The following is a 20,349-nucleotide window of genomic DNA, read 5'->3' on the forward strand; positions in this document are numbered from 1 at the left end:
CTAAGGACTCCAAGAACTATCCTCACTGTAGTGGTTCAACAGTCACCAAAGGTCTTCAGCGTGGCATCTCCAGTCCTGAACTCAGGCTGCTCCCTTGGACTTTGACGTCCTCCCTTGGGTGGCTCTGGTGAGTGGAACAGACACTAACATACTGTGAACATCACACAAAGTGAAGCCTAGGAAACTCAGAGATGCCTCCTGACTTTGGATGGCCCCACAGCTGGCTGCATGGCTCCTGTCAAGTTCTCACTTAAGCAGATCAACTTCAGTCGATGACTTTGTTAGTTAGCATAGTGTAGCTTTGCCCCTTTAACACTGTTAGCCTCCAGCCCTCATTAAGCAAGGAAACTCTCCCAGCACAGCCTTGTAGACTGGCAGAGCTGTGACAGGCGATATGGATGGAAGTAAATTTGCTTTCCACATAGACCAGCATGGCCAGCACGAGCTCAGTGTTGACCACACACTTCAGTGACTTGTGTCTGCTTGACAGTTCTTGGAGGAGAGCATTCTTAGAAGTCAGGTGGTTCATAGGAGGGTTTAAGGATTTCCTTCTGCTTTGTGATATTCAGCAGGCCCCAGAGTCCCGTCTGCCCACTGTGGCCTGGTACCTGAGGAACAGTAGAGGGGTGAATAGAGGGGAGTGCAACAGCAATGATCCCTATTCACTGTTGGAGGAGGCTCCTCCAGGGTGAGCATACACTTTAAAATGGACAACTTCTGGAAAAGATAAGAAAGGAGGCTTCCTCAGTGGTAACTGGTGAGTTTGGTGGTCGTTGTAGTCTGGGCTTCACCTGACCATTCTTTAGCTCCACCCTCCCTTAGTCTAACTCAATGATCTCCCATGGACTTAGTCTCACAGTGCTGAGAAGACCCATCAGAGCATTTGGCCAAAATCATCCATCCTACAAAAGGGCAGGGAAGGGAATTTAACAAAAGATTCTGAGTCCATGACTCTGTTCATTGTACCTTGAGATCCCCCACCCTGTTCTCAACCCCATTCCTTGGTTTCTAGAATCCATGTAATTATTTTAGAAGGAAGTAAAATAGTAACAGTGCTCCAGTTTTGTGGTCTGTGGGACCTTGTCAAGGTGCTGTGCTGATAGGGCTGGGTGGTGACTACACAGAAGTGAGGTATACTAAGCTGCACTAAGAAGTCAGCAAGCAGGAGCAAGGGATGCTGTTGCTATGGCAACCACCATTTATCCTCAGCTTGTCAGGTCAGGCATTCTGGAGTTGAGCAGGGCTGGATTATTGCCCCTGTCATGTGGCACTTTTAGGTTTTGAGATGCTTTTGTATACACACACACACACACACACACACACACCCCTTTTTCTTTGCCCAGACAAAAGTAAACATGGTCTCCAGCAACACATTTCAGGCATAGCAGTGCCTTCCCAGCTCCAGAAAGCAGCCCAAGCCTACAGAAGAAATATGGAGAGGTGGAAGAGGAAAGTGTGAGGGGGAACCCAGTTCATCCATTGAATGGTAATCGGTCATTCTGTGGGTGCCAGGAGACCTGCTTCCCTGAGTCACAAAAGGGTCCAGCACTGCCCACTGTGTCCAACACAGAAGAGCCCCCATTTCTCCATTAAAGACCCAAAATGCTAGATTCTCCACTGGGGGGGAGGAAAGCTGTAACTTACTACTCAGTGACTGGCACTAGAAGATCTGCCTCCCAAGGTGCACAGAGGACAGTACTCCCCACTGTGCCTGACAGCTGGACAGCCTCTACCTCCCTGTAAGAGAGTCCCATCTGTGCTATTTAAGAGCTTGAATCCCAGCTCCTCCACTGAGTGGCAATCTGCTACTTTGCAGGTGCTAGGAGTCCTGCCTCCCACAGTGCACAGAGACACATCACTCCCTACTGTGGCTGTAGAAGAGACCCTGTGTCTCCACCAAAGAGTGGGAAATCCAGTCCCCTCAGTGAGGGGAGAAAAGAGGTAATCTGCACCACAAAAAGAACCCTGCAAGGAGTAACATTACCAGCATACCCCTCTCTGAGGAAAACTGGTGAAGCTCCAGGAGAAAAAAATTTAAACCTCCAACTACAGGAGCACAGAAGATTAAAACCATAACCAAAAACAACTCCAGATGCATAAATCTCAATGCAGAATGAAACAGCAAGACAAATGCTCTCCCTCAAAAGCCACCACTAAGGATCTAAACACCTGTATAGAGGAAGAGCTATCTAATAATGAATTCCAAAACTCAATAGTAAAAATGATTAATGGCCTCAAAGAAGAAACATGAAAGCTAGTATTTGACCTCAAAAGAGGTCACAATTAAATATGCTCAAAAGAGAATACAAACAAACAGATGAATGAAATTAAAAAGACTATCCAGGATATGGAAGAGGAAATCAATAAAGATATGGAAACCATGAAAAATAATCCAAAATAAACAACTCAATATCCCAAATAAAATTCTCAACTGAAAGCTTGGTGAATAGAGTGAAGAAAGTGGAAAATAGAGTATTAGGAACAGAAGACATAGTAGAGGAATTAGACCAAACAGTAAAATATCATGAAAGAATGATAAGAAAATATGAATGGAACATGCAAGATATCTGGGACACCATGAAAAGACCAAACATATGAATCATTGGTGTATAAGAAGGAGAGGAGATACAAACTAAAGGCATTGACAACCTATTTAATAGAATAATCACAGAAAAATTCCATAACCTCATGAAAGAGAGAGTCATCCAGGTGCAGGAAACTTACAGTACACCAAACCATCGTGACCAAAAAAGAAACACTCCCAGACACATCGTAATCAAAGCACTCAGCACACAGAACAAAGAAAGAATTCTGAAAGCTACAAATGAAAAAAGGCAAATCACATACAAAGGCAAACCCATTAGAATAAAAGCAGATTTCTCAACTCAAACTCTAAATGCAAGAAGGTCATGGAAAGACATAATTCAGGCCCTGAAAGAAAGCAACTGTCAACCTAGACTAGTCTACATACCAAAACTATCCTTCCTAATTGAAGGAGAAATTAAAATCTTCCACAACAAGGAAGAACTAAAGGAATTATGACCACCAACTTAGCACTACATATAGAAGAAGAAACTAGAGTGAGACAGGAAGACTTAACAAAGAATAAACCCTTTTAAGCAACCAAACCAGTAAACAAGGAATAGGTAAAATTAAATGACAGGGGACTAAAAATGACTGGAAACAACAGGCACTTCTCAATACTAACACTGAATGTAAATGGCCTCAATGCTCCAATCAAGAGACATAGAATAGAAAATTGGTTTAAAAAACAAACACAACCACTTGTTGCTTACAAGAGACTCATCTCACTGAAAAAGATAAACACTGGCTTAGAGTCAAAGGGTGGAAAAAAGTTTTCCGAGTAAATGGACCCAACAAACAAACAGGAGTAGCCATACTCATATCTGACAAAGTAGGCTTCAGACCAAATCAATCAGAAGAGACAATGAAGGTCACTTCATATTAATGAAAGGAATAATTCATCAAGAGGAAATATCAATCCTTAACATATATGCACCAAACACAGGGGAACCCATCTAGATTAAAAAAAAAAAAAAAAAAAAAAAAACCTCTAATGGTCCTAAGAGCACAGATAGACACTAACACAATGATAGTGGGAGACCTGAATACCCCTCTGTCACCAATAGATAGGTCATCCAGACAAAAGATCAACAAAGAAACTTCAGAGCTACTCCATACATTAGACCAAATAGTCATGGTTGATATCTACACAGTATTTCACTCAACAACTAGGCAATAACATTCTTTTCTGCAGGCCATGGAACTTTCTCCAAAATAGATCATATTTTAGGATACAAAGCAAATCTCAACAAATTCAAGAAAATTGAAATAATCCCCTGCATTGTTCAGATCACAATGGAATAAAACTAGACCTCAACAACAATAGAAACCCCAGAAAATATTCAAACACATGGAGACTGAACAACACACTGCTGAAAAAACCAATGGGTAACTGAAGTAATAAGGGAAGAAATCAAAAAGTTCCTAGAATTCAATGAAAATGAAAATACAACATACCAGCATCTGTAGGACACAGCAAAGGCTATGCTAAGGGGAAAGTTTATAGCTATAAGTGCATACATTAAAAAAAAAAAAACAGAGACCTCTCAAATAAACAACCTAACGATGTACCTTAAGCTCCTAAAAAACAAGAACAAACCAAACCCAAAACCAGAAGATGGAGAGAAATAATAAAGATCAGGCTGAGATCAATGAGATCAAAACCAAACAAACTACACAAAGAATCAATGAAACAAAAAGTTGGTTCTTTAAAAAGATTAACAAGATCAACAAACCCTAGCAAACATGACAAAATGAAGGAAGGAAAAGACCCAAATTAATAAAATCAGAGATGAAAAAGAGGACATTACCACAAATACTAATAAAATTTAAGAGAATCATTAGAGAGTACTTTGAAAACTTATTTTCAAGTAAACTGGAAAATCTAGATAAAATGGATAAATTTCTAGGTGCATATAACCAACAAAAATTGAACCAAGAAGATATTAAACACCCAAATAGTCCTATTACATGCAATGAAATTCAAGCAGTAGCATAGAGTCTCCCTACAAAGAAGAGCCCAGGACCTGACGGATTCAGGGCCAAACTTTACCAAACCTTTAAAAAACTGACACCAATACTCCTCAAATTCTTCCAGGAAATAGAAAGGGAAGAAACACTACCAAACTCATTCTATGAAACCAGCATTATACTCATTCCAAAATCCAATAAAGACATAATTAGAAAAGAGAATTATAAATCACTATCTTTAATGAATATAGATGTAAAGATTCTCAACAAAATACTGGCAAACAGAATTCAACAACACATCAAAAAGATCATACACCATGACAAAGTTGGCTTCATTCCAGGGATGTAAGGATTGTTCAACATATGTAAATCCATAAACAGAAAAATCTAAACAGAAACAAGGACAAAAACCACATGATCCTCTCAATAGATGCAGAAAAACCTTTTGCATCCAACACCCTTTCATGATGAAAGTTCTGAAGAAACTAGGAATAGAAGGAATGTCCCTCAACATAATAAAGGCTACATACGACAAACCTAGAGCCAAAATCATAATATATGGAGAACAACTGAAACCATTCCCATTAAAGTCAGGAACAACACAGGGCTGTCTGCTTTCTCCACTCCTTATTCAATATAGTTTTGGAATTCCTAGCCAGAGCAATAAGACAAGAACAAGAAATAAAAGGGATCCAAACAAGGAAGGAAGAAGCCAAACTATCCCTATTTGCAGGTGACATAATTCTGTATTTAAGAGACCCTAAAAACTATTAGAAATCATAAACTCATTAGTCAGAATAGCAGGATACAAAATTAGCATACAGAATTCAGTAGATTTTCTACATAACAACAATGAAAAGAATAGGGAAGCAATCCCATTTAAAATAGCCTCAAAACAATAAAGTACCTTGGAATAAACTTAATGAAAGAAACCAAAGACATTTTTAGTAAAAACGATAAACCACTGAAGAGAGAAATCGAAGAAGACATCAAAAGATGGAAAGACCTTCCATGCTCATGGATTGGTAGATTCAACTCTGTGAAAATGGCCATACTACCAAAAGCAATCTATACATTCAATGCAATCCCAATCAAAATTCCAATGACATTCTGCACAGAATTAGAAAAGGTAATCATAAAATGCATATAGAAATACAAAAGACCTCAAAAAAATAAATCAATTCTGAGCAAAAAGTCCTATGCTGGAGGCATAATAATACCAGACTTCAAACTATACTACAGAGCCATATCAATAAAAACAGCATGGTATTGGCACAAAAAACAGGCAGGAAGATGAATGGATCAGAGTAGAAAATCTATTCTAATAGTGAATTGATCTTCAACAAAGGAGCCAAAAACACACAATAGAGAAAAGACAGCCTCTTCCACAAATGCTGCTGGGAAAACTTGATATCCACATATAGAAGACTGAAACTAGATCCCTGTCTTTCACCCTGTACCAAAATCAACTCAAAGTGGATTAAAGACCTTAATATAAAGGTCTGAAACTTTGAAATAATTCCAGGAAGCAGTAAGAAATACAATGGAAAAGCTAGGAATAGGGAAAGACTTCCTAAACAGAGCTCAAAAGGCTCAGCATCTAAGAGAAACAATGAACAAATGGGGCTGCATCAAACTAAAGAGCACAGCAAAGGAAACAGTCACCAGACTCAAGAGACAGTCCACAGAATGGGAGAAAAATCTTTACCAGCTATTCATCCGATCAGGGACTAATATCCAGAATCTACAGGGAACTCAAAAAGCTCAGCCCCCAAAGAATCAGCACCCCAGTGAAGAAATTGGCACATGAATTAAACAGGGATTCTCAAAGGAAGAGATACAAATGGCCAGTAAATACATGAAAAAGTGTTCAACTTTCATGGCTATAAAAGAGATGCAAACCAAAACAACACTTAAATTTCATCTCACCCCAGTTAGAATGTCCATAATCAAGGGTAATAACAACAACAAATGCTAGTGAGGATGTGGCAAAATAGGAACCCTTATACACTGCTGGTGGGAATGCAAATTAGTACAATCACTATGGAAAGCAGTGTGGAGATTCCTCAAAAAACTAGAGATTAAACTACCATATGATCCAGTGATACCGCTCCTGGGCATCTACCCAAAGGAACATAAGATAGGATACAGTAGAAACACCTGTACACCAATGTTCACAATAGCCAAGCTTTGGAAATAACCCAGGTGCCCTACAACTGATGAATGGATCATGAAATTGTATATATACATATTGTATATATACAATTGTATATATACATATATATGAAATTGTATATATATATATATATATATATATATATATATATATAATGGAGTATTACTCAGACACAAGGAATAATGACATGGGGTTTGAAGGTAAATGGATGCAATTGGAAGACATCATGTTAAGTGAAGTAAGCCAGGATCAGAAACACAAAAGATGCATGTTTTCTCTCATACATGGAAGATAGATCCAGAGATAAACATATACACAAAAGCAAGCATATTCATATACAAACTCAGATGTAGAACATGTTTGCAACAGTAGAACTGCTCTACGGAACTCAGGGAAAGAGGGAAAAGAAAAGAAAATGATAGAGCATTAGTAATATACATAACATAATATGTGTAGGTAGATGAGATAAGGATGTGTATTGAAAGCTGTTTAAAAACAGGGTAAGGGAGAGTAATGGAAGGATTGAAAGGATCATAGTAAACCATACCTACAATGGGCATACATTAAGACACCCTTTGAACATCAATTTAAATATTAATAATGAAAACAAGGACTGTAAAATAGGTACAGGCGGTGGTACTGGTGGGAGGGGGAGGGTGAAGGAAGGAGATTAAGGTGACATTATATGGAAGATGGACTTTATATACCCACGTGAAACAGAGCTTTAAGTGGAATGGGGAGGGTGTTGCAGGGGAAAGATAATGGGGCAATGTAAATTATCTGCAATATATCCTAATAAAAAATTACTTAAAAAATTAAAAGACAAATTATTGTACACTGTGTAGCTTAAGACAACAAAAATCACCATAATTCTGGAGGTAAGCCTCTAAAACAGGTTTCACCGGGCTAAACTCAGGTTCCAGAGAGAAATCCTTCCTTTGTCTTTTCCATTTTCTACAGACTATTCTTATTCCCAGGTCTGTGGCCCATCCTCTATCTTTAAATTCAGCAGCACACCGTCTTCAGATCTCTTGTTTTTGCTCCGTTTCTGGCTCTGTTAAGAACCCTTAAAATTATGTTGGGTCCATCTGGACAATCCAGAAATAATTTCCCACTTCCAGGTCCTACACTTAATCACATCTGCAATGTCCTTTTTGCCATGTGAAGTAACATAGTCACAGATTTCAGGGATTCAGACGTGTACATCTTTGTGGGGAGAGCATAATTCTGCCTACTAAATCCAGGTTCTATGAATGTGAGCCCTCAATAATCCATTATTGTAAGAGTAGCAACAATGTTGCATACACATTGAGTACCTAATATGTATAAGCGCTCTACCAGAATTTATATGTACTAACTGATGTGTGTGGGTTTCCCTACCTACAAAAGGAGAGGAACACATTTGTCCACTGAGTAGAGGTTTCCTGGACACTTGCTATGATCGGGGTCTGTATTAGACACCAGGAAGCCAAAGATGAATTAGTTCCAGTCTTTAAAAACAATTGACACAGCTCCAATTCTCAAAGAATGCAGGGATGTACATGATGATAGCTGGTGGTTAGAGTGCATTGGAGTCATACTCAGGGTATTAAGAGGGCAGAGATATTACGAGCTCTTGAGTTCAAGGTTCGTATAAATCCTGAGTCCTGGAGGATGTGTGGGAAATTCCTGTGGGGAGCAGGAAGCATTAGAGAAGGAGGCTTTTGAAGAAGGTGGAAAGCAGGGAAACTAGAGACAGGTCATCCCCTGGAAGGTATGTTAGTAAACACAAAACTTCATTTTGCTAGTGCATGAAGTGTCCTTGAGGCAGGGATGCTACTTCTGAAATCATGGAAACAGCTCTGGGGAGGTGAGCAGGGCCTCTCTCATAAATGTTTCACTCTCCAGAAAAACAACCAAAACCAAACAAAAACAACAAAGAGTTTTAAGTAAGACGGTTCATGGAATTTTCCTCTTAAGTCATCTACCTGGCAGCAGCATGAACAATGGATTGGCAACAGAGCAATAACTAGAGAGAGAAAGTCCCCAGCTGACTGGAGAGATATAGGTGGGAGTTGGGGCAGCCGTCCCTTCACCCTCCACTGGGCTCTCTGAATTGCCCCACTGCCCTGGCATGGAAGGTGTCTCAGAGGGAGGACTCTCATTGGCTCAAACCTAAGATCCATCACCCACAGATCCAGCCTATAATTAAAACCAAAGGCCACAGAAGAATACAGTCATCTATCCTGCCTGAGCAAGTGGGAGGGCAGGTGAGCTACTAGCTGTTGATGCTTTCTTTCAAAGAAAGAATTTCTCAGTCACTATTGTCTTTTATCTAATGACATACAAAAAGATTCCAAGACTCAGAAATCAAAGAGAGCAAATAGTAAATAAATAAATAAAATAGCAAAGATCCAAAAATCTTTGTTTGTATAAAAAAAAAGTAAGTGTAACTCCTGATTAAAAAAAAAAAAGAGCAGAATGAAGCCTCTCAATTTCAACACTCTGGGGAAGGTTAACTTGAATGTTACATTGTTTAAAAGGAGGGCAGTTTTAATCTTCTCACAACCAAACATCATAAGACCTTAAGAGAATCTTTATGTAACCAAATGCTGATGAGTAGAACAAGTTAATAGACTCGCATTGTGTAATGATGAGTCAGGAGGAGTCTGGTCATTTTTATGTGCAAGAGTGAACCTCATGAAGATGGTTGTCTTACAACATCCAGCATCCCTCTCGTTTACCAGAAATCTCACCAGGCACTCCTGGAAAAACTGCCAGTTTCTGGGCGGTTACTCATTTTCTGATTCAATTCTTTTGGGCAGCTGGGAAAACCCTGAAACACCATAATGAAAGACAGATTCTGAATAGTGAAGTTTTCTTCAAGGCCTCATTCATTCTCCTCAATTTTTGTGGGTCCCTTTGCTTCCCTCCCCATTTCTCTCACGCATCACAGTTGTCCAGCCCAGAGACATCCCAAAGCAGGCAACCTTCTCCCACTTCATCTCATGAATCTTACCTCTACATAGAAGTCTTTAGGGAGTCCTTATTTCCTGCATGCTAAAACAATCATTCAGCATAATCAAGCAACTTATTTTGACAGGAGTTCAAAGGCAGTTTAGTACTAGAAAGACATAAGTATATCAATATATTAAGAGAAACAATTATTTGAATAGCTACATAAATAATAGCATCATCTTAAGCAAGAAAACATTTCAATGACCAAAGCAAAGTCTTTAATTTTAGGAGAGTTTGGTGTCTTAAACCTTCACTAGCATTGTCCTTAACCATAACTATCTATTAAAAATCAAGGCTGAGGAAGAACACTGTTGGTCTTTGACTACTGTCATTTAATTTTGTTATGGACATTCTCCTGATTTGGTAAGATAGGAAAGTAACACTAGTACCAGAAATTTGGAGGTACATTTATCATCACTGACAGAGCATATACCTCTCAAAATCTAGGTGAGTCAACAGAAAAAAAATAGATTTAAAAATAATAGCTTCATCTTAAAAGACTAGATATAGTCATTTAAAATACAAAGGTCATTACCTTTCCTATATGCTATAAATATATAATCAAAAAACCTGTTAGAAAAAGGTGAACAGTTACAATAGCAATAAAAGTTAGAAACGACCTTTAGGAATAAAAGTAGTACTTATATAAGGAAAATTTGAGGGATATGAAGAGGACTTAAATAATTGGAAAGAAATATGGTATTCCTAGATATGAAAATCAAATATTATAAAGATTTTGAGTATTCTTCAGTTTTACATGTAATTAAATGTCAGTTTTAAATTATTCTAAGTTCACTTGGAAGAATAAACTTGAGACCATCTGAATTTTAAATAAGTGGGATATTTGTTCTGAATGTTTGAAAATGTGTTCATAATTCCAGTAATTAAAAACAGTATGATATGCATGAATATATATATATATAAGATGTAATAAATGATCAAATGCTATCAGAGCCTAATGAGTGGGGAGGTGTTTGGTTGACTTTTGGTATGGAGTAAAAAATTCAGGTTCTCTCCTTCTACCAGGGATCAAATAAGACCAACACAAAGAGCTGGTTATTGAAATTACATAATAAGGAAATAAAAGTGAATAAATGATTCTCTGAGTAGGGTGATTTCCAAAAGTAATATAGCAACAGGAAATATCTGTTGGATCCATAGTATGACTTTATAAAATTAATGATAATATAGGTCCAAAAATGCCACAGGCCAAATTTTTGACCAAGAATCAGCTAAGACAAAACAAAACACCAACAAAAAAACAAAACAAGAAACCTAGACTCTGCTGTAAGTTACTGCAAGGACTAAACAGGTAATGGGAAGCACTGACTTCCACAAGGCAACTCCAGGGAAACAAAGGGCACAAGTCTCCCATGCTTGTTTCTAGGTAAAAAGTCAGCATGGCTTTTGGCTAATAAATGTCAGTTCAGGTACTTTTAGGGAACAGAGCCTGTTTGTGACATATGATAATCTCCAGGTCTGCAGCATACTCTCTGGGTAACTTGGATTAGTCACTTTACCTCTCTGTGCCTTTTGCCTCATGTGTAATATGTGGAAAATACCAAATGGAATTAGCATAATAATGCACTCTCCACCCAAGAATATTCACATCCTCACTCCTAGAATTTGTGAATACGTTGACTTACAAGGCAAAGGGGATTTAGGGTAGCAGACAGAATAAGAGTTACTAATCAGCTGATCTTATCATAGGTAGAGAACCCTGGATTATCCAGGTGGGGCCAAGGGAATCACAAGGGTCCTTGCAATAGGGGAGGAAGCAGAAGACAAGGTAGGGTGTCTCAAGTGAGGACTTCCCCCACCACCACTGGATTTGAAAATGGAGGGAGGGGTCTTGAGTCAAAGAATGTCAAGTCACCTCTAGAAGCAAGGGAAGGCAAGGAAATGGATTCTTCATAGAGTTCTACAGAAATGAGAGCAAACCTGCCACACCACAATTGCAGCCAGGAGATCTGTGTCACACTTCTGATCTATAGAATTGTAAAATAACAAATTTGTGTTGATTGAAGCCAACAACCTTGGGGTTATAGCAGCAAAAGAAAACTAATACAGTGAATAATACTCAAACCCATAATTATTAAAGAGTCACCTGTGTGAAATACCTATGAAAGTGGTCCACTGAAGTACCTTAGTTACCAAACAATAACTGCTGTAACTGGAACTTCACACTGGTAACCAAGTTTCTGAAGAGTCTCTACTTCTTGACACAGAATGTGAAATGATTCTTTTTTTCCTTCTAACTCCACACAGCAACCATGCTGTGATGAACTATTCTGTCCTGTGTCATAGTTACCTTGACAACAGCTTGGCAAGTTTCCCTACACTTGCAGTCGCTCTCGTTATCAGGTGTTTAAGACTCAGTCCTATTCATTAAAATATTCCGTCTCCAATTCAACTCAGGCTGACTTGTCTGTGGCTGCAGGTAGGAGATGGAGTGGGGGAGGACACATCAACTGTCAGCTCTGTTCCCACACTTCCTTCCTCTACTACTAACTAGCTCCTCTGCTACTTCTTGTACTGGGACAGGGAACAGATAGAGAAAAGGGCAGCTCAGGAAGTTCCTCACTGAATGAGTCCAGGTTGCAGCAGCATCTCCCTGGTTGGTCTTTTGCTCATTAGCTCTGTACTCATGTGGGCTGGCTGTGTCTCCTATAGGTTCTACCAAGAGTAATGCTTATAAGCCTTGACTGTCCATTCGGAGCTCAGGCCTCATTCATGTGAAGAATCATAAGCTCCCCTCAGCTACTTCTCAGGCCAACTCTCAGGCCAGGGAGCACACACAGAATCCATGTTCAGTCCTTTAAGGATCTGGGAACCTGAAAGAGTAACTGGAACAGGAGCTCCCACTTCAGCATCCTCTACCACTCTTTGTCTACAAAAGTCTCTTTCCTCATGTAGAAGCAAAGAGGCCACCAAGCAACTACTTAAGCAACCTCCATCCAAGGAATGGAGAACAAGCTCTCTAAGATGACTTGGGAGACAGTAATCCAGTCAGTGGATCTTGGACAAAATAGTTCTTTATTGCTGCTAAAAAAGACTTCTCTGAATAGTCCCATCCAGAGTCTCTGTGGCAGGCATGGTGGACCAGCAATTGCTAGCGACACAGAGTTAAACCAATTTGGAAGGAGGGCTGATATCCGAAAGCTGCCATTTACAAGAATCTTCTCTATGCCTCACTGACGAGGCAAGGTTGCCTTGATTGCTTGCCTGTATGAAAGCAAAGAACAGGCTCTCTTTACTGACCTGAAAGCCAATGGTTGAATGAAGAGCTAGCATCTTTCCATAGACCCCACTGGCGTATAGCTGACCCCAACTGCTGGCATTCTCTATAGCTAGAATGAAGGTGCTTAACACCTTTTATTCTGTTTGGGGCATTGGTCACAATTCTAGGACAGAGGAAAAAAAATCTTCCTGTCACTGGCTAGAAACCTCCCTAGGAATCTTGATAAGAGACACAGGGGAGATTCCTGCGCTCATTCTCATGATGAAGAATCACAGATTCAGATGTCAGCCCCACTTCCAATTTCAACTGACCAGTGCAAGGGCCTTCTGGGTCCACCATACTGCCACAGAGATTCTGGATGGGGTCAGCCCTGAGAAGGGTTTTTGCAGGAATAAAAGACCACTTTGCCCAAACTTCACTGTTCCTGGATTATCCCAGCCCACCCCACTCCCGCTACATTTCAACACTGCATCCCAACAGTTTTCAGGGCCAGAATGCAAACCCAGGCCCCAGAATATCACTAGCTTTCCCCACATCCCTGCTAAGTGGCTGCCTCAGTGGGTTGTGGTAGACCAGAGAAGTGCCTAAAATCGTCATAGCGTTTTTACGTAAAGACAAGTCTTGAGTTTATTTTTTTATTTATTCTTTTTCAATCAAGCAGGTATATTGTACCCTGCTTTGTGCTTTGAGGGACACATAGTTTATCCCAGTGTAGCAAGACTGACACAGACACATAGCCATGAAATTAGACACGACAGAATAATCACCATAATAGGAATACAAATAAAAGGCTAAGAGAGCACCAGTCCTGGATAGATTCCAGCCTGAGTGAGCAAAGGTGTAATAGAGGATGAGTTATTTAAGGCAATGGCTGCATCTTCTGTCTCTCTGCATTCATCTGCATTTAGCACATATTGATTATTCAACAATTGCTGAATTAACCTTGTGTGGGAGGCCTGGGAGCATGGAGAATTAGAATAAAAACAAATAATTGAGGATGGCTGAGGTATGGCATAGGAGGAGCATGCAATAGACCAGCATTTGACTTTGAAGGCCCTTCATTGCTACACTAAGGAGTCTACACCGCTTCCTCTAGGTAAGGAGGGAGGAAAGATGTTACAGAAAAGGGTGACACTGAAATCTACTTTAGAAAAGTTTCCTTCAGGGCCCTGGATAACTATTAAATGAGGTAAGAGTTGTGGGTGTGTAGTTTTGTTCCAGGGAAAAAGAGATTTGTGAGGAAAGCTATGGTAATCTGAGTAATCGGATATGAATTTCAGCGTGTGGCCATATGTACTTCCTCCCTCCTTTTAAAGAGGTGCTGGAGAAGTTCAGAATTCCACAGCACTGTGCAAAGGCTGTCCACATCTGAGGTGGGGGGTTCTGACTCCTAACATCTGCTGTCCTTGAGTTTAGAGAGATTAACCCAGAAAGACCCTGGGTTCCAGCAGGCAGAATCCTGACCTGAACTCCGAGCTCAGCCTCCTGCCAGGTCGTCAGCCTGAGCCAGGATCTCTGTAGAACCTGGCTCAGGAACCAGTTCTCTCCACTGTCTCCTTTCTAGTGCTGAAGAGCAAACCTTGAGTCCTTATTCTCTCCCATACCCCTACCTGTTTTTGCCCTTGGGTTGACATAGTTGCTTTTCTTTTCTGTCTTTATAACTCCTCACTCCAGCTGGACAAAGAGAATGTCTGCCTTCAGTACAAGGCTCAGAGCTAGGCAGGGCTTTGAAGACCCGTGCAAGCCCCCATTACCTGTCTCTGGGTATCTTCCTTAGACTTCCACTCCATCTGGCCACATTTCTAGACATCATTCTAGAGTTCTGGACTCCATGAGGCAGCTCCAGCCTCCATCTCCACCAACCCCCAGAGTGAGTTTTCAGGGCTCTAATTATGTCTCTTAATGCTTGGAATGGTTTAGTTGAAAGGCTTGAAGGTAGACAGATTTGGAATCAAATCCCAAAGCATTAACTACAGGACCTTAATAGGTCACTGAACCTTCTGCTCCATCCCTGTTACACTGGTCAACACTAGCCACCTGTCAGGGCGGGTAGAAAATGCAGTGAGGAGCTTCCACGAAGCACTTACCCTTAGAAGGTACATCCGCATCAGCAACTGTTCGCCTCGCTCAGGCTAGGTTTTCCCGGCCACCCCTACTGAGCAATTTCTCCAGAAAAAGAGATGTTCATTCCTGGGCAGGACTTTCCTGACTCTCTCCTCTGCATGCCCTTTCTGAGTACAGCAGATTTGGCTTACCTGGCAGCGTCCACACTGATCAGCTGGGCAGACATAAATCAGAGAGAGGATGTACCTAGCTCTTTGATAAGAAGATGGCAGCTTTCCCTCAGTCAACAGCCCCAGCCATCTCAGCCAAAAGCTCATTGGGTTTTTGCTTTGCCAATTGTCCTGATTATTTTGAAGTTCTTTTGGAAAAATATTTTTTCAATAATAATCAAAAGAAAAATAAGAGAGAAGAGGATAACTTCCATATATTAAAATGTATTATAAATTTGCAGTAGTTAAGATACTACAGAGTTGACAGAGGGATAGTTTAATAAAGAAAGAGAAAAACTAGTTTAAACATAGGCCCAAATATTGGAATAAAGTGGCATGCTAAGTCAGTGAGGAAAAAATGGATTCTATTAAAGCATGTAACAGTTGTCTGGCCATTATTTTCATAAAATAAATGACTATCCAAAGGTAAATGAGAATGAAATTGTCAGAGAAAATATAGGGGATTATTTTGAATCTTAGTGTGGGGAATGCCTTTCAAAGTGTGACACCAAAACCAGAAGTCATTCAGTAAAATCTTCTTGCATGACTACATAAAAAATCTAAACTTGTACAGAAAAAACAATAATAAGCAAGCTTGCTTATGACTTCCTCAAAGGAAATAGAAAAAATATTCAACCTCACTAGAAGTCGTTTTGCCAAGTGCAAAATGCTTGACTCATAGTGTATCATTTTTCTGCTATCAGAAGAGGAGAGAGAGAGAGTACTCATGCCCAGTGTTGTCTAAGATGCAGAACAAATTAGCAACATGACTCAAAAGTAAAATTTGCATACCTCATCACCAACAATGCATGTTTAGAAAGTAGCCAGATCAATTTTACAAGTAGAAAACTTTTACTGAGGTATCGATAATAGTGAAGATGATTTAAAACATTATTTGAGGGTTACAATAGGCTTCAATAGGGCTGCAGATGTGGTTCAGTGGTAGAATACTTGCCTTGCATGCATGAAGCCCTGGGTTCGATCCCCAGCACTGCAAAAAAAACATTTTTGGTTAAATAAATTATTAAACATGCATGTAATGAAATATTAACCACTAAAATGAGGGTCATATATTTAAGGACAGTTAAATGGAGAGCTTTTCATGACATATCACAAACTGGATAAATTTGGTTAAAAGTTATAAATATACGTGTGTGTGTGTGTGTGTGTAGGAATGTGTGGAGCCACACACAGGCACACACATAAACAATGACTACAGTGAATGTAAGCCTTTTTATGGGTAATTCACAGCTGTATCCCTAATGCATGAAACTTCCTCAGTGTTCAATAAATACTCATGGAATCAATGAATGAACTCCTAGAACAATCTTCACTGGTAAAAGTGGCTCTCACTGAGTGGTAGGATTTCAGATAATTATTCTTCAATTGCTATGTTTCAAAGTTTGTCTTCATAAATGTGTTTTTCTTTATAGTCAAGAAAAATGCTATTTTCATTGAATGAAAATAAAAGTGCATTTTTAAAAACATGAACAAAGAATCTCTCAATTATGCATTAAATAGATCACCCTCTGGAGAAGAATTATGAAAGACTTATGAAATGCAAAAACTGGCATTAAAAATACCTCTTTGTTAATTTAGTATTAAAACTAAGAAAAGAACTAGATGTGATGAATCTGGAGGAGGGCCACCTTCACCTATTAAACGAGTCAGGGAGTGTTAATGAGTGCCCACTGTGTTCCAGGCACTGGGGATGCATAAATAAGATAGACCTAAGCCTTCTCTGAAGGACGTCGTAGCAGAGCTAGGGCAGGTGCATTGTGGACACAAGATGTTGCTGTCACTCAGAGGGAAAGAAGCCATTAGTGAAGCTTGTGGCATCCAAGCTGGGGGTCTGCAGTTGAAAGGGAAGAGTGGTTCAGGAAGACAGCTCAAGAGATGTGCCCCCTCGAACTTTGTGACAAAGGACTTGGTTTGTCATCAAAGAGTGAGAAGAAGGAGGATTCCTAGCAGAGAGAGCATCATAGATATGCATGGAGAGCATCTTGGAAGGGCTTCCTGTGGATTGGTAAGGGCTTGAGTGCCACAGTGGGGTGGAGAAATGAGACTGGAGAGGTTTGCTGGGCCCAAATTCAGAAGGCCTGGTGTTGACTGGATTAGCAGAGTGACTGTTGCCCTGGGATGTGGGAAGGCAAGGGGGCAGGGAGCACCCAAGCACTTGCAGGAGATAAGATAAAGGGTTAGACTTGCACACGACCTAGCTCATTCTAAGGGCACCATGCAGGCAAGGTTTGGGACTGGCTGGCTTCAAAGGCCCAGGTGAGAAACCAAGGGTGAAGGCAACTGCTCAGAACCCCATGCTCAGAAAGGCTCCACACTTGGCTATGCTATTGTCAACTTGAAATTCTTTATAATTTTTTTTTTCTTTTGACAAAAGGGGCTCCATGTTTTCATTTTGCATAAGGCCCCACAAATTAGATAAGGGTTCCTAGCCAGAACAGAGGCAAACTTTGCATTACAGTTGCCCCAGAGAGGGCAGCAGGGGACTTCTGTCTCTCTCCACTCAAGTCTATTATTTAACCTTCTCAACACTATGTCCAGGAAAGAAGCAACAAACCAAATGGCAGCACGTGACATGGCCCAAGTGGTGGAATATGTCCTGCAATGCATCAGCTGGAACAACGAAGCTGACGCAAAGACTTACGGTCACCCCCACAACCTCATTCTGGTCTGAAAGCAGGAGCCAGATTCTCAAGTAGGAGTGGAGAGAGGTAGAAAGCAGTTGTTTTGCATCTATTTGTTTTGCTTTGCTGGAAGCATGAAAACCCTCTGCTAAGAGAAAATGGTCTCCTCCCCACCAGGACCTACAGCTCCATCCCATGCCCTCCGTACTTTATTAAGGGCTGCTTCACACTCCCCTCCAATCCCTCCAACCTGCAGGGCTGCCCCTCCTAGCCCACTGGTCCTGCTGCAGGAAGCTCAGCTCAGTCTCCAGCATTCTCTCTCTCTCTTCTTCCATCTCTTCCTCTCTCTCTCTCAGTTCAGCACGTGAGGGTTTGTTTTTGTCACAAGGAGGGTTTCCTTCCACACAGCTCAGTGTGCACCAGCTGCTTAGCAACAGGCTGTTGGGCAGAGCAGGGAATTAAGACCCCTCTGGCTGCTGCAGTGAAAGGGCCCTTGGGAGGGGCAGGATCTCAGGATGGCCTTGGGTTGCAGGGCAGATGTGCATAGCCAACAGAGAAACAGAGACAGCATAGTCAGGGCTGTGGTGGCCATCAGGCCCCCAATCTTGGAGGCCTGCTGGGAATGATGCTCCAGGAGATCTATGGAAAGTCATGGGCAGTGGGGAAGCACATAGATGGCTGATTGCCAGCAGCAGGCACAATGTAAACATTTGTAAATATCTAAAGATAGGGTTCCCTTGGCAAGATCTGGGTTCAGGTCATCATTATGGTGATCCTATGTTGCATTCTGGTTTTCACTGTGTGACCTTGAGAAAGTTATTTCAACTCTCTGTGCTGCAGTGTCCTAATCTATGAGCCCTAATTTATAAATCTGTTGTGAGAAATAAAATAGTTAAAATGATTTAAACAATGTCTAGCACATGAGTGTCAATCAGCATGAGGCCAAGTATACCTCTCTGGTTGTCAGAGACAGTACAAATTCTAATGTGGGTGTCTCCACAATAGACATCTGCTGTACCCAGCTCTGGAAGAAGATCTAAGTTCTTTTTGAGCATCCTCTATGTGCTTGGAATCTCCAAATTCTTTACATAAGCTATCTCATCAACTCTCCCAGCCATCCAGGGGGTTGATGTCTTCACATGCATGGAAACTGAGGCTCAGAAACAAAACACCTTGCTTATGGTCATGCATGTTTCAGAAGTGAAGCCAGGGTTTGCAGTGGTCACTGTGACTCTGTAGCCCTCATTCATTCCTCTAAAACAACTTGCCTCCCCTGTCACTTCTCAGAGGATGGGGGAAATACTGAATTATTTTGAAGGGTCAGAACTTACTGGATTGTGCTCCTGCCTTGGGTGACATTTCAGGCATAGTGTACAAAGCCACTATTGTACTCCCTGGTGTATGTGAGCTCAGGAAATATTAGCTGGGGTTTTGGGGAAATGGAGAAAATGTTACCAAGATACAAAGGCATTAGGCAGTCAGATCTGAAGTGGACTCATAGATTCCACCCAGCCCTACAAATAAACTGACGACCCGGACTTCTTGGCCTCTCACTGGCCTGGGAGACTGGGAGACTCATGGGCTTTCGGGTAGAAAGAGACACTGCTGTCAGGGACCGGCAGCGGGGCATAGCCTGTTTTCAGAGGCCCTTAGCTTTCCAGATTAGCACAAGCTCCTCTGACCAGCTAATGCTTACGCTGTGACGTACATGTGTTCCTGAAGTTCTTTTATGGTATCTTATTTTTCTAGAAGAAATTCTGTGTCATTGTTAGCACTATGGAGAGATGCAGGGTTCAGTGTGGTAGCTGTGAGCCAAATGTGGCTTTGAGCACTCAGAATGTAGGAATGTAGCTAGGAGTTGAGCTGTCCTGTATGGCACACACCTGGATTTCAAAGACAGTCCAAAAATATAAAATATCTCATTAATAAATTTAATATCGATTCCATGTTGAAATGATATAATTGTGATACATGTGAATACAGTGGGTTGAATCAAACACATTATTAAAATTAATTTACTTTTTAATATGGCTATGAGGAAAACTTCAAATTACATATGTGGCTCAAATTTGCAGCTCAACATGTCTTTCTTTTGGACAGAACTGCTGTCAAAAGTTTTTATAGGCCTCGAATTTGGAGAGTGCTTTAGCAGTCATAAAACATTTGTCTTTCTTGATCACAGAAAGCCAGCCGTATCTGGAAGGAGAATCCTTAAACCATTTTGTTCTATCTCTTGGTTTACAGGCAGAGAAACCGAGGCATCCAGTGGAGAAATGATTCTTTGCTCTAGGTGTCATCCACAGCCCCACCCCACCACCTGGCTCCATCCCTTCCCTGACCCAGGGGTTGCTCCTCAGCACCTCTCGCTCTGCCTTTCTCTGTCCTCTCCTTCCCTGGGGAAGACCTGGAGAGCTCTCCAAGGAGAGGAATCTTTATTCATGAGCCACTGGAGGGGAGCCCTGGGAA

General features: G+C 40.9%; 1 protein-coding gene and 1 non-coding gene across 3 annotated transcripts in view; both read left to right on the forward strand.

Annotated features, from left to right (window-relative positions):
- Positions 1-20,349, forward strand: part of Vsnl1 (visinin like 1) — a 110,281-nt gene that overhangs the window by 72,361 nt on the left and 17,571 nt on the right. The window lies entirely within an intron of this gene.
- Trnaa-ugc (transfer RNA alanine (anticodon UGC)) lies at positions 16,166-16,238 on the forward strand. The gene has a single exon. It is a non-coding gene; the product is annotated as a tRNA-Ala (tRNA).

Source organism: Castor canadensis, chromosome 12 (genome assembly GCF_047511655.1).
Source record: "Castor canadensis chromosome 12, mCasCan1.hap1v2, whole genome shotgun sequence".
Classification (NCBI taxonomy): domain Eukaryota; kingdom Metazoa; phylum Chordata; class Mammalia; order Rodentia; family Castoridae; genus Castor; species Castor canadensis.